Below are 14962 nucleotides of genomic sequence, written 5' to 3' on the forward strand. Positions count from 1 at the left end.
GTCTTGCTAGCCCATCATACACACACTCATAAAACATCCTGACCCCTAGCTTCTACAGGCAATTGATCTATGGAAGTCTCTCTCATTAATTTATCTGCCCTCATCGGCACTACAGAATGACTGGGATAAGTCTTTAGTTGGCAACTCCGTTGCATACCTTAAATCGAGGAGCCAACCCGATTACCATTTTATACTTTTCTCCATTTCCGCAAACAGCGGGTACGTATTTCTCGAGGCTTTTCCATCGCGAAAACTTGACCACTCCTAAGCAATGATGAACTACGTCACGCCATCGGTTGATCAGCTCCAAACGCCGTCACTCTTTGCACTGCAAGCGCTGTAGAAGCAGATTCATTAGGCATTCAAAATGCAATGATACTATTGCCAGACGAATAAACTAGCTAGATATTCACTATCGCTACCTGCCAACTATATATTCCTACCACTAATCGCTATAACATCGTTCGGCAATCATGCCCTGGCCTTATTTAAAAAGCTGAAAAACGGATCTCTGCTAGGACCGAGGATCTCAACGAGGGATTCTACCTACGTCAAAGGTTAGCCCTAAACATAATAAAGTGCAATTATCTCAGCTTTATCTCAATGACCGAAACCCCCTGATTGAGCATCCTATACATAGGACTTAGGCTATTTTGCTTGGGAACTGGATTTGATAAAAGACATTAAAAATTAATGACTTTATATAATTGTGATTTACTAATATTATATTATTTTTTTCCAATAATGGTATAACTTATTTTGTAATTTTATAATCATTTTTGACTTTATACTAAGCTTTTCTATTAATTATGTTATTTAATTACATAAATTGTAGTCTTTTTATATAAAATGTATTGTTTCCAATTTATATAAAACGCTACTTAATATAAATATTGATTAGATTATGGCGATCATAAAAATATTTAAGATACTCATAATTTTTCATTGTTTTGGATATTATAAAATTCAAATAAAAAATTTAGAAGGACTCAGGTCGAGCTTGGACAAATTTTTTGGCTTTCTAGAATAATGTTATATTATGCGATGAATCAAAGTATAATGTTAACTTGGATCGTATTGAGTCATTCGAACCTAATTAGAAGCTTTGCATCCCAATTCTCTTCAAATAACTGTGAAATTTCGATAGTGAGGTCCATTAAATGCAGGTTTCAAATTTCTAAAGCAGATTAATTTAATTGACTCTTCGCCAAAATGAATTTGATAAAAATTATAAATTTAGACTATCGGGAATGCCAACGATCTTTTGGTTTATTTTTTCCCGCTCCAGTCAAAGTAGAACAGGTTACAATTAACCAAGATCAAATTTCTAACCTGAAGGACATTTGAATTGTTTGATCAATGTGACTTTCAAATGTTCATATAGGACTTCATAATTAGTCAGGAACTATAATTTATTTTTGATAATTTTACAAATTATTTGGTATTAGAAATTGTCAATTTTTTTTTAGTCACTATCACTACTCAGTAGTACAAATAATATTTTTTTATATATTAAATTGTTCCCTTCAAAGCAAATTTCAGCTATATTAGTGCCTGAAAAATTTTGTAGGTCGAAACTTTCAATCGGAAAAAAATTAAACTGAAAAAAAAACCGCGTAGGCTATTAGAATTTTGATAAGATTCTAAATTTTCCTTTTTTCATTTAGAAAATTTATTGTCTATAAAATATGCTGCGTTTTTAATTTCTTTAATATACCTGGGCTGAAATTAATTTTTTTAATATACTCGGGCTGTCCCTAAAAAAAATTTTTTAAATACCCGATCCAAACCAAATATTATTATTTTTAAAAAATACCCGAGCAGGCCGTATTTTTAAATCGCCATTATTTTCTAAAAAAATAAATGTTATATATTTTTAAAAATCTAGTACTGGCCGAAATTTTTATTACAGGGCCGTGTAAATGGTACCTTTGCAAGTCTCTACTATAAATATTATGCATAATGTAAGATTTTTGAAACAGTAAATTAATTTTAATTAAAATTATGTAAAAAATTGAAATCAACACAATATTATAAATCAAAATATAAAAATCATTCCAAAATAATTAACGAGCATAATTGTTCCCAGTGGCCTATAAAAATTTAGGAATCGTTCTTATACCTTGGATATATTCTTCCACAGGATTTTTTAGAAAAGTTTTCTAACTTTACCCTGGTTCTTTTTCTTTAGTATAATGGTTCCTAATGACCATTGTTCTATTTTTATAATGGCTATGGATTGGCGGATTTTAATAATTAGTTTCCATAATGAGGATGTGGGTGTACATGGTAGAATATATTATTCCAACCCTCGCAAAAGTTATTTGTTTGGTCTAAGTATAATCGATTTACTTTAAACAAACTCAATATGTGAATGGTGGAAAGGTGGTACAATAAGTTTAATGCCTTGTCTATTTTATCATTGACACAGGATTCAATGAAATAGATTTTAGGTAATTCATCCCTGACAGACATCCTCTTCCAGTAGAAATTCTAATATGTAAATCATATAAACAAAAAAACGAAATCGTAAATTGTTGCGATATTCCGATTCTAGCCCTATGAGTAGATTATGAGATTATAAAAGCACCCCAAATAATGTTTAATAACGATTTCCAGGTATTTTTTTAATTCCGCAGCTTTTTTGGTAGAGTTTTTTCAGGGATTCGAAACTTTCAAATAACCAAAAACCTTTAAAAACTTTTTTTAATCATATATAATTGAAATTTTCAGTAAGTAGATACCGGTATAATAATCGAATATTTTCGTGTGGAAGGGGGAGGGTGGGGAGTTTTTTCCCTAACAGTGCTATCAATCTTGTGAGAATTTGATGCAATGAAATCAGAATAGTGTAGGGGTCAAGTTGAATCAATATCATGACAATTTAGGGTACTCCCTCCCACTTTTTTAAATACAAATGTACTTACTAATTGTTTTCTTATCTATTTGGCATATTGATCTTTTCATGTTATTTTTTATTTTAAACAAGGATGTCGAAATATGTATCCAATATAAAGCAAAAACAATTATTTGCTACAATAGTCAAAACCAGTCTATATAATAGAAAATTTGTTAGACAAATCCCACTCCCCCCAATCTACCCCTACCTCTTTAAAAAAATTAGTATATCTATTTGGCTTAATCTTAATTTGACCTCTGCCAGTCTCTGATCACAGCGTATTTAAAGAAATACATTAAAATCAAATATTAAAGAGATACTTGGGTATTTTTTTACTAGATAAATATTAATCACAAATTAAGTTAGCCTTTTGTACATGCACTCTTATAAAATCAGCATGTAAAAAAAATTATGACAATAATATTGTACTAGAATTAGCTTTAATATAAATGAGCCTTTTTTTATTTTTAGTATTAAAATTATCAGTGAAATTTTGTATATTGACAATTTATTAATTAATAAAATATTGTTAAAAAATTTATAATAAGGATTTTTTTATAAATTTTCATATTAAAAAATGCTGCATTAAGGTAACAGAGGAATTTGTGATCTTTATCCTAAGTTTAAAAATTTTGTATTACATGTATAATAATGAACATAACTTAAATAATTTTGCACACATAAAATTTAGCCAAAAATAAGAAATGTTATAAAACAAAGCATTGCTGATATTTACTCAATTACAATTATATATTTTTTTTTGAGAAATTTTTAAACCCTGCATCACCTCTCATATGTTAATTTAAAATAAAATGCATATATTTAAATTTCTAAGAGGTTATGATAATTTTCACCTTTTATTAAAATATATTTTGACAAAACTATCCTCCATGTAAAGTTGATATAAACATAATAATATCATTTGGTTTTATTATATAATTTGATTCTCCAATTAACTCCCAATCTACATTGTTAACTAAAATTAAAATTCCTGGTCTAATATTATCACCTTGAACAAAAAATTCAGGCCTCTCTTTTAAAAGATTATCTTTCATATATTTAATTAAATCTTGCATGGACCAATCTGATGTTCTTAAATTTGTGTCTGGTAAATTGATGTTTAATGATTTGATATTATCAAATAAAAGCTCAACACCACCTGAAAATTCAAGTGTTATTGGCAAGCTTGATGTCATTGGGAAGTTATTTTGTAGCACTTTTATCGAAAGGATTAGTCCAAATTTTCATATCTAAATAATTGATATATTATTTTTTTAAGCTTTAAATACTTCCTGGCTGTATACTAGTTTGATTTATGTTTGTTCTATTTTCCTTTTGCCTATTTTCTTATAAAGCATATTAAAACGTAAAATTATAAATTACTGTAATTTTCTATACTATTATGTGGCCTGAAATAAATAAAATAAAGTGTAGCAACTACACCCGTAAACCAAAGAAAAGGTTGATAGTTAATTTTTTTTACAATTATAGGCATGCATTCATGTACAACGTATAGATTAATAATATATGGCGTTAACATCGTAATCTATTAATTTAAGAAATGGCATAATGTGTGCAGAAAGAAAAACTAATAGTTTCAAAATTAAAAAAGGAAGGCATATATTTTTTGTGTATTGACCAAAAATCTGATATATTTGGCTTGAAATGAATATTTAGATCACTTTTTGTCCTGAAGAAACTGATTATATTATATAATGAATTAAATAATAAATAAAACATGGGATATTATTCAGAGTTGGGCAGGTCCTCCGGAAAAAGAATCTAGATACAGATACAGATTCTTTATAAAAAAAATGAATCTTAGATACAAATACTAGCATCTTGTTCAAAATATCAAAAAGATACAAGATAAAAGATACTTGTTCTTTTACTAAATTAGAGTAACTTAAATACAAGATACTTTCAAATTATCATTACCAATTAAATTAGAATAGTTTATAAAATACAATTTTTATTAGTTATTTGTGAAGAACATAGTATTACACATATAATAATTAATAAAATATTTATTGATGAATTAATTATAATAACCAGGGATTTTAATATTAATTTTTGTCCATTAATAGCTTAAACAGGGAAGGGAGAGTAGTATATTTAATGGGAGTTGAAAATGTGCAAATAAGAAAAAAAATAAAATCAAATGATTTATTAGAATTTGCAGGTTATTTTTTGTGTTGTTTTAAATATAGCTTATATTCGGAGTATATGGCTAAATGGCATCTCTAAAAAAAAAATAATACTAGTTTTATTTTATTCATTATATAAGTATTTATCATTACTTGTTTGTGATATTTTTGTATTTTTTAAATTAGTTTTATTTTCTAGTATGACTTATTAATTCTTGCATTTGTAATATCATATATATATAAATATCATTTAAATCTCTTTTCAAATTTTTTTAATAAATTTCTTGCAAAATCATTAATTATATATAAAAAATATGAAAATTATATACAACATTATATTATTTAATTATTAAAATATAACAATTTTTTTTAATGTATTTTAAATTAATTAAATTTTGTAGATAAATACTGTAATAAAATTTTACTTATATCATAAATAAATAAAAGTAACTAATAAAGTTAAATTCTACCTTATTAATAATTATTTTATTAAGAGCCTTTTAAAATTATCTAATGTTATATATCAATTGTAGCTTAAATATTTCCTCTAGTAAGAACTTGCTAAAATAATTAAATATAAAATATATTTGGGATGTGTCGATATTTTTTATCGAACCGATATTTCACCCATTTTAAAATATCAATTATCAGTCAATATTATAAAATTTGATCCGATATAAAAATGGCTTCTTTAACAAAAATAAAATGTTATAAAAAATCATTTATTTTTATAAATAAAATCGAAATCCATTTTTATGTATATTTTTTTAATAATAATATTTAATTAATAAACATTCTACCATATTGTTATTTTTTTGCACATTCTGTTTATAAAAGTATGCGATAATCTCTTCAGAATCTGTTTTTAGTGAGCTGGTGATATTGACAGTTAATATCGCCGCAAGCTGACCTCTGATAAATTGGAAATATTGGTATTACTAAAAAGAAAAGAAATCTTCGCTATATTAATGTTAAATATTATTTTAAATATTTATTTCAAATTTCATAATATAATTGTTTATTAATTAATATGTATATAGATTAATGTTATTACTTGTTATATAAAAGTGATTTAACAATAAAAATATTTTATATACTTTTAGAATTGCAATTGAATTGAATATAAACTATAACTGATCATTATAATATATTTAAATGACATAAGTTATGGTAAAGTTAAATTATAGTTGTTATACTAATAAAAAGTATATTAAAAATTAAAACCATTGGTATCTTTACAGAATACAAAATTAGATATGATATCGGATCGGTAATCGGGATATCTATTGAATATAGGATGGGATTGACCTCTAAAAAGTGGTATCGGTACACCTCTAAAAATTATATATCCAAAATGATTTTAATTTGATAATCAACCATCTTCTATAAAAATTTTTAATAACAATTATCTAAGAGGGACTTAAGTATAGGTATTATTATGTTAATAATTATAAAATAAAAATGTATAATATAAATATGTTTAACAAAGTTTGTAGAGGAGTTTGTTCAACCTTTAATAACTTTTTTAATTGTGCAATTTTGACATTCGGTTTGTACCTTGTCCTTTTTCACATAAATTACTTTATAAAATTTTCCATCTAGAATTTTAAGGATTTGATTCAGGAGAACCTATCTCCATAATTTCATCTTCACTACTATAAATGTTAAACATTCTACAAATTAAAAAATATTACATATAAAATATAACCTTTACTTATTTAGTTTTGGTGTTGTTATTTTTAATCTATCTATCTTTGTGATCTTTAATTCCAACTAATTTTGGTTATCAATATATTTAAATAGAAGAAAATAATACAAGATTTCACGAAGAAAATTGTTGCGTTATTCCTTTATCTTATTTTTTGTTTTTTGCATTTGAACTTTTATTATTTTTGTTATAATCTAATTTTATTTTATAAACGGCGTAACCTTACTTTTTTATATATTATTTTACTTTTTTGTATTTCGTTTTATATTCTAATTTATATGTTAGAAAATGTATAAATACCTTTACTAAAGAAAAAGAAATTAGTTAATAAAATATATTTTTACTGACTCGAACCTCGCGCAACATCGTCACCAACCTTATTCTTTGCATGGTGCCCCGGGTCTGGGTGGTGGACTAGAAAAAGATGCCTATCTAACCTATAGAGACTGCTTTACCTATTGAAATGACTACCTTATTTCTTGATTTGTCTACCTATTGTGACGATTGTTTAATCCATTGAGATGACTCTATTTATATGACTACCTATTGTGACGATTGTTTAATCCATTGAGATGACTCTATTTAGACTACCTATTGTGACGATTGTTTAATCCATTGAGATGACTCTATTTATATGACTACCTATTGTGTTGATTGCTTAACCTATGGAGATGACTACCTATTATGACTCTACCTTGTGCTTAACCTATGGAGATGACTACCTATTATGACTACCTTATCTATTGTGATGTTATGACTACCTTATCTATTGTGACTACCTAAACTACTGAGATGACCAAGAATCAAACCTTAGTACGTTCTTTCATGCAAAAAGCTTCTTTCTTTATGGTGTCCCGGCTCTGGATGTTGGACTGGAATACAATAGCCAGCACCTAACCTAATGTGACAACCTAGGAAGAACTGATATGGAAGTTGAACGATAGGTTATGAATTCTATTTTGTGAGACCAATGATGGTTACTTATTATTCTAATCCACGTAAGAAGTATTATAAATTAAAATTTTATGCCAGGATAAAGGCATGTTATAAATTTTTAAAATTACTAAAATGTAAAATCATAATGGATAATATTGATATTTTTTGATTTCTTGAATGATGACCAATTGTTGTAAATTAACATAAACCTAAAGATGAATTCTTAAATATAATTAAAAATATTAAAAATCCTAAACAAGAAGATAAAACTTAATTTTAAATATGTTAAAATGTAATTTTTAAATCACATGATTGATTCAAATAACTCTTATAAGTAATACTTAATATGATAAAAAGTTTTTGAAATTAAAAGCTTTGAAGACAAAAAGTTATGTAAAAAAACATTCATTTTAGAAAAATATATTTAAATATATGTGGTGAATTTTCAAAACTATCTTATGAAGAATTTTTTTTTTTTGAATTAAAATATTGTGTGAAATTTAAATTTTTTTAAGAGAGGGAAATGTGCATAATATTTGCATATTTTAACCTCGGAGATTGAAAATAAATAAAAATAAATTAAATATTAAAACGCTACTAATTAAATATTGAAACGCTAAAAATGTACGCAAAAAATGTAAAACGCAAAAAATGTAAAACGCAAAAAATATAAAACGCTAAAAATATAAAACGCATAAAACGCTAAAAGTATAAAACGTTATGATTAACTTAACACCTAAAAAATAATATAATAATCATTATAATTTATCATTCCTTATTACATAAATTATCATTCCTTATTACATATTTTATCATTCCTTATTACATATTTTATTGTTCCAAAATTCAAAATTTTATTCGTGCATATTCATTGATTTGATCAACTATTCCAAATTACATATTCTGATTTATTCCAAATTCCAATATTCAACTGGAAAAATGATCAATTGAGTACGATCAAACAAGCTATGATTAATGGAGACAATTATATGGATATCAAGCTTGTGATTAAACAAACCAACGTGCAAAATCGATTTATACAAACCAACGATTGGACAAGCCAACGTTATGATGATTTGTGATACAACTTGATTACCAAAATTATAAACCACTTGAACAACAAACTCTCTATGACTTCTCCGATGAAATTATCAGAAGAGGGAGAATGTTGCGTTATTCCTTTATCTTATTTTTTGTTTTTTGCATTTGAACTTTTATTATTTTTGTTATAATCTAATTTTATTTTATAAACGGCGTAACCTTACTTTTTTATATATTATTTTACTTTTTTGTATTTCGTTTTATATTCTAATTTATATGTTAGAAAATGTATAAATACCTTTACTAAAGAAAAAGAAATTAGTTAATAAAATATATTTTTACTGACTCGAACCTCGCGCAACATCGTCACCATCCTAATTCTTCAAAAATAAAGTTAGATTGTGTGATATGTAAATATTTTAAATATGAATATTAAAAAGAATCTTACAATCATAACTTTAGTATTTTTTGAGAGGTGCATTTGCTTAACCCGACATTAAGTTTTCCATGGTATAAAACAGGTAATATAAACCTACATGATCGAAGGGTTGACACTGAATTAGAAAATTGACGACGTTTTAATATAAAAGGTAGTTGGATTTCACTTGGTACTAAAGAATTTGAACAAATTCAAAATCTAATAATATGGTAAGAATGAATATTATTAAATTTATTCTTTTCAAAATAAAGGATCTTAGATACAGATACTAGTATCTTATTAAAAATGTCAATAAGATACTGAGTACAAGATACAAAAGGATCTTGTATCTTAGATACAAGTATTCGCGGTACTGCCAAACTCTGATATTATTAGTGGTGTAAACATTTCTAAAAAAATTGAACACGTTCAATTTTCATTAACAAAAATCGAAGTCTTAGCTCAAAACTTTAAAAATAAATTTTTAAAAAAATTTTGTTTAATATTTAATTTAATATAAATTAATTCTCATATATCTTTTAAGTCAATATATTAGCCATATTTAAAATTAATAATTTTAAAGATTTATTAAAATAATTTCTTATTAATTTTTAATATGTGAAAACTTTTAGATATCATATAAAATTTAATTATTTATAAAATATTTAAATTTATAATTAAAATGTTATTAAAATATAAAACCCTTGTTAAAAACATATTTCAAATAATCACACTAAAAATAAATAAATTCTAGGGCCGTGTCCTAAGTCGGCTTAACTTGAATTAATTGTTTTTTTTTACCTAAGGCTAAAAAAATTTGATTGAGGACACCTTTTTTTATTTATTTTAGGTATTTGGTAGCATTGCTGTTTTTCTTATTTTATTCTCATTTTTTTTTGGTTATGTATTTTTTCTTTCTTTTATTTTTGTTTTTTACGTTTGCTTTTTTGTGACTATTAAGTACTAAGCCGATCTAAGATATGGCCTAAAATATATTAAATTATTATATATTTTTGTATATAATATATATTATTTAATGTTTTTAACTTCATGATTCTATTATATTAATCATAATTATTTAATAAGCATATGATATATATTATTAACAAGATACTTATTGTTATATTTAATGGTGGAACCATCATTTATATTTTATTCAGTTTATTAATACAATCACAATGTATATTCATTTACATTTTATTCAGTTTTATGATATCATGGCAAATTTAAAAATAATCTTTTTTTCTTAAAAGATTGGAATTAATATTAAATTAATAATTTTTTTTTCAAGTGAAAAATAAGTTGAGTTTTCTAAAATTGAACTAACCTAAAGAACAAAAGCGCTCGCCAGATAAAAAGAACGCATTCACGTTCAAAGTTTATCAAAAATAAAAGAAACGTCCTTCATCATTTTTCCCAAAAAAACAAAGATTGTTTATGAATGCAATCAATTTGAACGCATTCGTTTACCACAATATTATACTATAGCAAAATATAAATGTCTGGTAAATGAGGAAATTATGTAATATAAATCTTAATTTATGTAATATAAATAGAAAAATCGGCTGCTCAAAAAGTAACGATGTTACATCTTGCATCACTCTGTAAAAATTTTGAAGAAGTAACATCCGTTATATATTTCATTACTCTACAATCATTTTTAAAATGTAACGCCGTTTCTTTGCTTTTTTTAAAAGTATCAGAACCATTACTATGTAAAAAGATCGAATAAATTGTTTCTCTTATTTCATTCGAGATATATTTACTATACAAATCAAAAAAAAATTAGATTATATGTTTTAATATTTAGCTATAGCCATAGATATAATTTTAAACTAGGTCAATGGTGATTTTCAACTTTTCTCAACATTGCTTTTACCATATTGAAAATCTGTTTACCAAATAATGAGGATTAAAGGCCTCATGTGGGCTAATTTTTTACTTAACGACCTCCTGCCCGTTTTTTAAAATATTCACTTTTCCGCCTGATTATAATTTTTTAATATACCCGCTACCTATTTATCTAAAAACTTTTGTATGAACAACCCCACTTTCCGCCAAATGTTTAAATTATTTTAATAGTAGATCTAACACTTTTATTTATATTATCTCAATGTATTTTACTCACACATATTAATAAAAAAAATAACAAAAAAGCTTTTAATTTTAATTTTATATAGAAATCCTTTTTTTATTTCCCTTAAAGATTTTTTTTATCTCTTTAATAAACACCACCAAATATTATTAATAATCTTATATCCATTACAGGTTTATCTCTCAACATGTCAAAGTCAGAATTTTCTCTCACAAATTCTATTATCCCAACCCGTTTAAATATACTTCAATCAAAAAAACTCTCTCATATTGGTAATCTGGGTGTCACTTTATGTAGATAAAACCTATTATAAACCAGTAAAAACGCCGAATCCAGTTTCTAGCATCATAAGGAATAACCTGAGTCTCGTACATGATGTCATTACATGGCTTTGCACATATAAAGGGAAAAAGTGTACAAAGTACATCAATGTGGTAATACAAAACCATTAAAGATGTTATGTAATTAAATATTAATATGAAAAAACTTATATTTATTAAAAAACTATTTAGATAGATAAATCAAAATTAAATGGATATGATACCTAAGTCTATAAATATCGTTATGATTAATCATTTAAGATTTACACAACGAAATTCAAACTTAAAATCCCCCACCCTCCAGCCTGAAATATTAGGTTATATTGTAGATCTTGGGAATAGGGTTTTGCTGTTGCCTAATTCCTTTATAGACTCTAGAGCAACAATTCTCGGACTGTTGTGCGTACAAGTACGTGTGGTTTGCCCACCGTTTAGAGGGCTTTTCATTTTTTTCCAAACTTAATTTATTACGAGTAGGATGTAACTGAGTATCTAGCGTAGCTCTGTTGAACCTTCAACATCAGAGGATAAAAGCGTTTTAAATCACACGTAATTAAGAATCTAGAACCATCTACTAAAATTGACTCTAAATCATAAACTTTGCTGCTGCATAAATGAAAAAATTTTATTTGATAATATTGATATGAGTAAAAACTAAAAGAAGATGTTTAAAGCATCAAAAATAACGTTTCCAGCTATATAACTTTTCAATTGACAAAATAATAAGCCCCTTTTAAAGAAAAAAGCTAGCATTCTCAACATGTTGTAGATCTACAATATATCAACAGGCAAAGTTTGTAGACCTGAAGGTTTTAAAACAATCCTCTGGGCCGCTACATGAAAATTTTTTTTACTGATTGCAAACCTCCTCAAAAATCTATGCCTAACCCACTAAAGAATTTTGCCATCATCGACGGCGATATTTCCACATTATTAATTTCAACCTTTTTATTATAATGGTAGTCCCTTCATAAATTTTAAAATGACTTTCTACTACTAACTATCAAATCTCCTATTTCCCAAATCTGTTTAACACAGCAGACAACAAAAAATTGATAAGTATAGAATCCGCGGTTTTATATTTACCCCTAACACAACTTCCTCAATAGTCAATTTGCACTTATCGCGTTCACTTTTTTTGCAAAAATTTGACTTATAAAATATAAAATATTTGAACAGGGAATTCGTATGGCAGAATATACAATTAAAAAATCTTAAGTTTTACTATTACTACCTTTTAATAATGTTGACGGCTCGATTTGGCCAATTTTAAATTAAAATTATAGCAAAAACAATATTACGATAGCCTCTAGATTTCGCTAATAGATGTCCAATTATTTCTACCATCTATGAAAAAAATTTTAAGGCTTGTATAATATTTTTGAAAATATTGGGTTACGTTTTTTAAAAGTGGATCGTTAAAACACTACCTTTTAGGAACACAATTATGTTTTTCTTAAAAAAAAATCCTTTTAATTAGTATATATTTTTTAAATTCATTTATCATATTTATTAATTTTGTTTATAACTTATATTTTTGAAATATTAACTTAATAAAATTTTTCTGTAAAATATAATAATTTTTAATCTTAAAATGACGAGGTGTGAACTGAATAAAATAAACTTATTCATAATTATTCATAGTTAGAAAACTTTTTTACCTCATTTTTTTGGCTTGCTAAGCAGTCTGTATATATAATTAACCTATGGATCTTTCAATGCGTTATTATTAATTTTATTATGATTTTACTAATTAAATTTAGCGTTTCACAAATTGCTCGAAATAAAAAATATTTTTAAAATTGAAGATATTTAAATCTAGATTTTTGGGGAAAGCACAAGTAAGTTTTGATCAAATTGCTCAAAATTCCAAATTTTTTAAATTAAGTAATAAAATATTGATATATTTAAAAAAATATATAATTATTTTGAAAAAGCAGGAATAAAATTAAAATGGTAAAAAAATAAATTAAATAGGTTTCTTATAACTAAACTAGTTTAGATAAATTAAGGGAGGAATGCCAACATACTTATTTACAACATCATCAATATTCAGTCTTGGTAATTAATCCTTTTAAAAGGGTATGACTAAATACTGAATTGCTAAAATGAATTGCTAAAAAGTAATTAATCATAATCAATCAAAATTTTATTATGTATATTTTATTTAATGAAAATTTTTAAAACTTAAATATACTTAAATTATTTTTTTATTAAATGAAGGATACAGATTAAATATCATATAATATATAATTTTATTTTGAGTTAATATTATTATAAAAGAAATATTTTCATAGCTTATTAAAACATAAATAAATTTTTTTCAAATTTATAAATTAACAAATATATATCCGTAAGAGGGCGTTATATGCGTAAATATGTAAATATCATTTTAGGAAATCGGAATGATGATTGGATAGCGCTTTTTTTATATTTGAGTATATATACATATGAAAAACCTAAAAATTAAAAAAAAAATTTAGGTTTCTTTGATGTTTAATTTATGAGTGGGTTTAGAATAGTAAAATAATGGAAATTTTCTAAGGTAAATATTGCTGGCGTTATTTATCAAAATCTCTTAATTTTTGTTTTATACGTGAATATTTACGTGCTAAGCATTATCCTAAAAAATCTTTTGAAAATAATTTGATTTGACCGATTGCCGAGCTTAAAACCGACTACTTACTAAATATTCGATTGACCAAATTTACTAGTAATACAATTTGAAAAATTTTGATTTTCGTTTTATATATCTATAAATACGTATAAAACATAATCTCAAAAAATATTTTTAAAATATCGCTATTTGGCGGATAACCGACTCGTAGCCCACCCAATGACTAAATACTGAATTGCTGGCATTTTACAAAATATCTTAATTTTTGTTTTATATGTGTATATTTACGTGCTAAGCATTATCCTAAAAAAATTTTTGAAAATAATTTGATTTGACCGATTGCCGAGCTCAAAACCGACCACTTACTAAATATTCGATTGACCAAATTTACTAGTAATATAATTTGAAAAATGTTGATTTTTGTTTTATAAGTCTATAAATACGTGTAAAACATAATTCTTAAAAATATTTTAAAAATATCGTGATTTGACGGATAACCGACTCGTAGCCCACCCAATGACTAAATACTGAATTGCTGGCGTTTTAAATCAAAATATCTTAATTTTTGTTTTATATGTGTATATTTACGTGCTAAGCATTATCCTAAAAAAATTTTTGAAAATAATTTGATTTGACCGATTGCCGAGCTCAAAACCGACCACTTACTAAATATTCGATTGACCAAATTTACTAGTAATATAATTTGAAAAATGTTGATTTTCGTTTTATAAGTCTATAAATACGTATAAAACATAATCCCAAAAAATATTTTTAAAATATC

The sequence above is a fragment of the Gordionus sp. m RMFG-2023 genome, chromosome 2, assembly GCF_954871325.1.
Source record: "Gordionus sp. m RMFG-2023 chromosome 2, tfGorSpeb1-WG-v2, whole genome shotgun sequence".
Classification (NCBI taxonomy): Eukaryota; Metazoa; Nematomorpha; class Gordioida; order Chordodea; family Parachordodidae; genus Gordionus; species Gordionus sp. m RMFG-2023.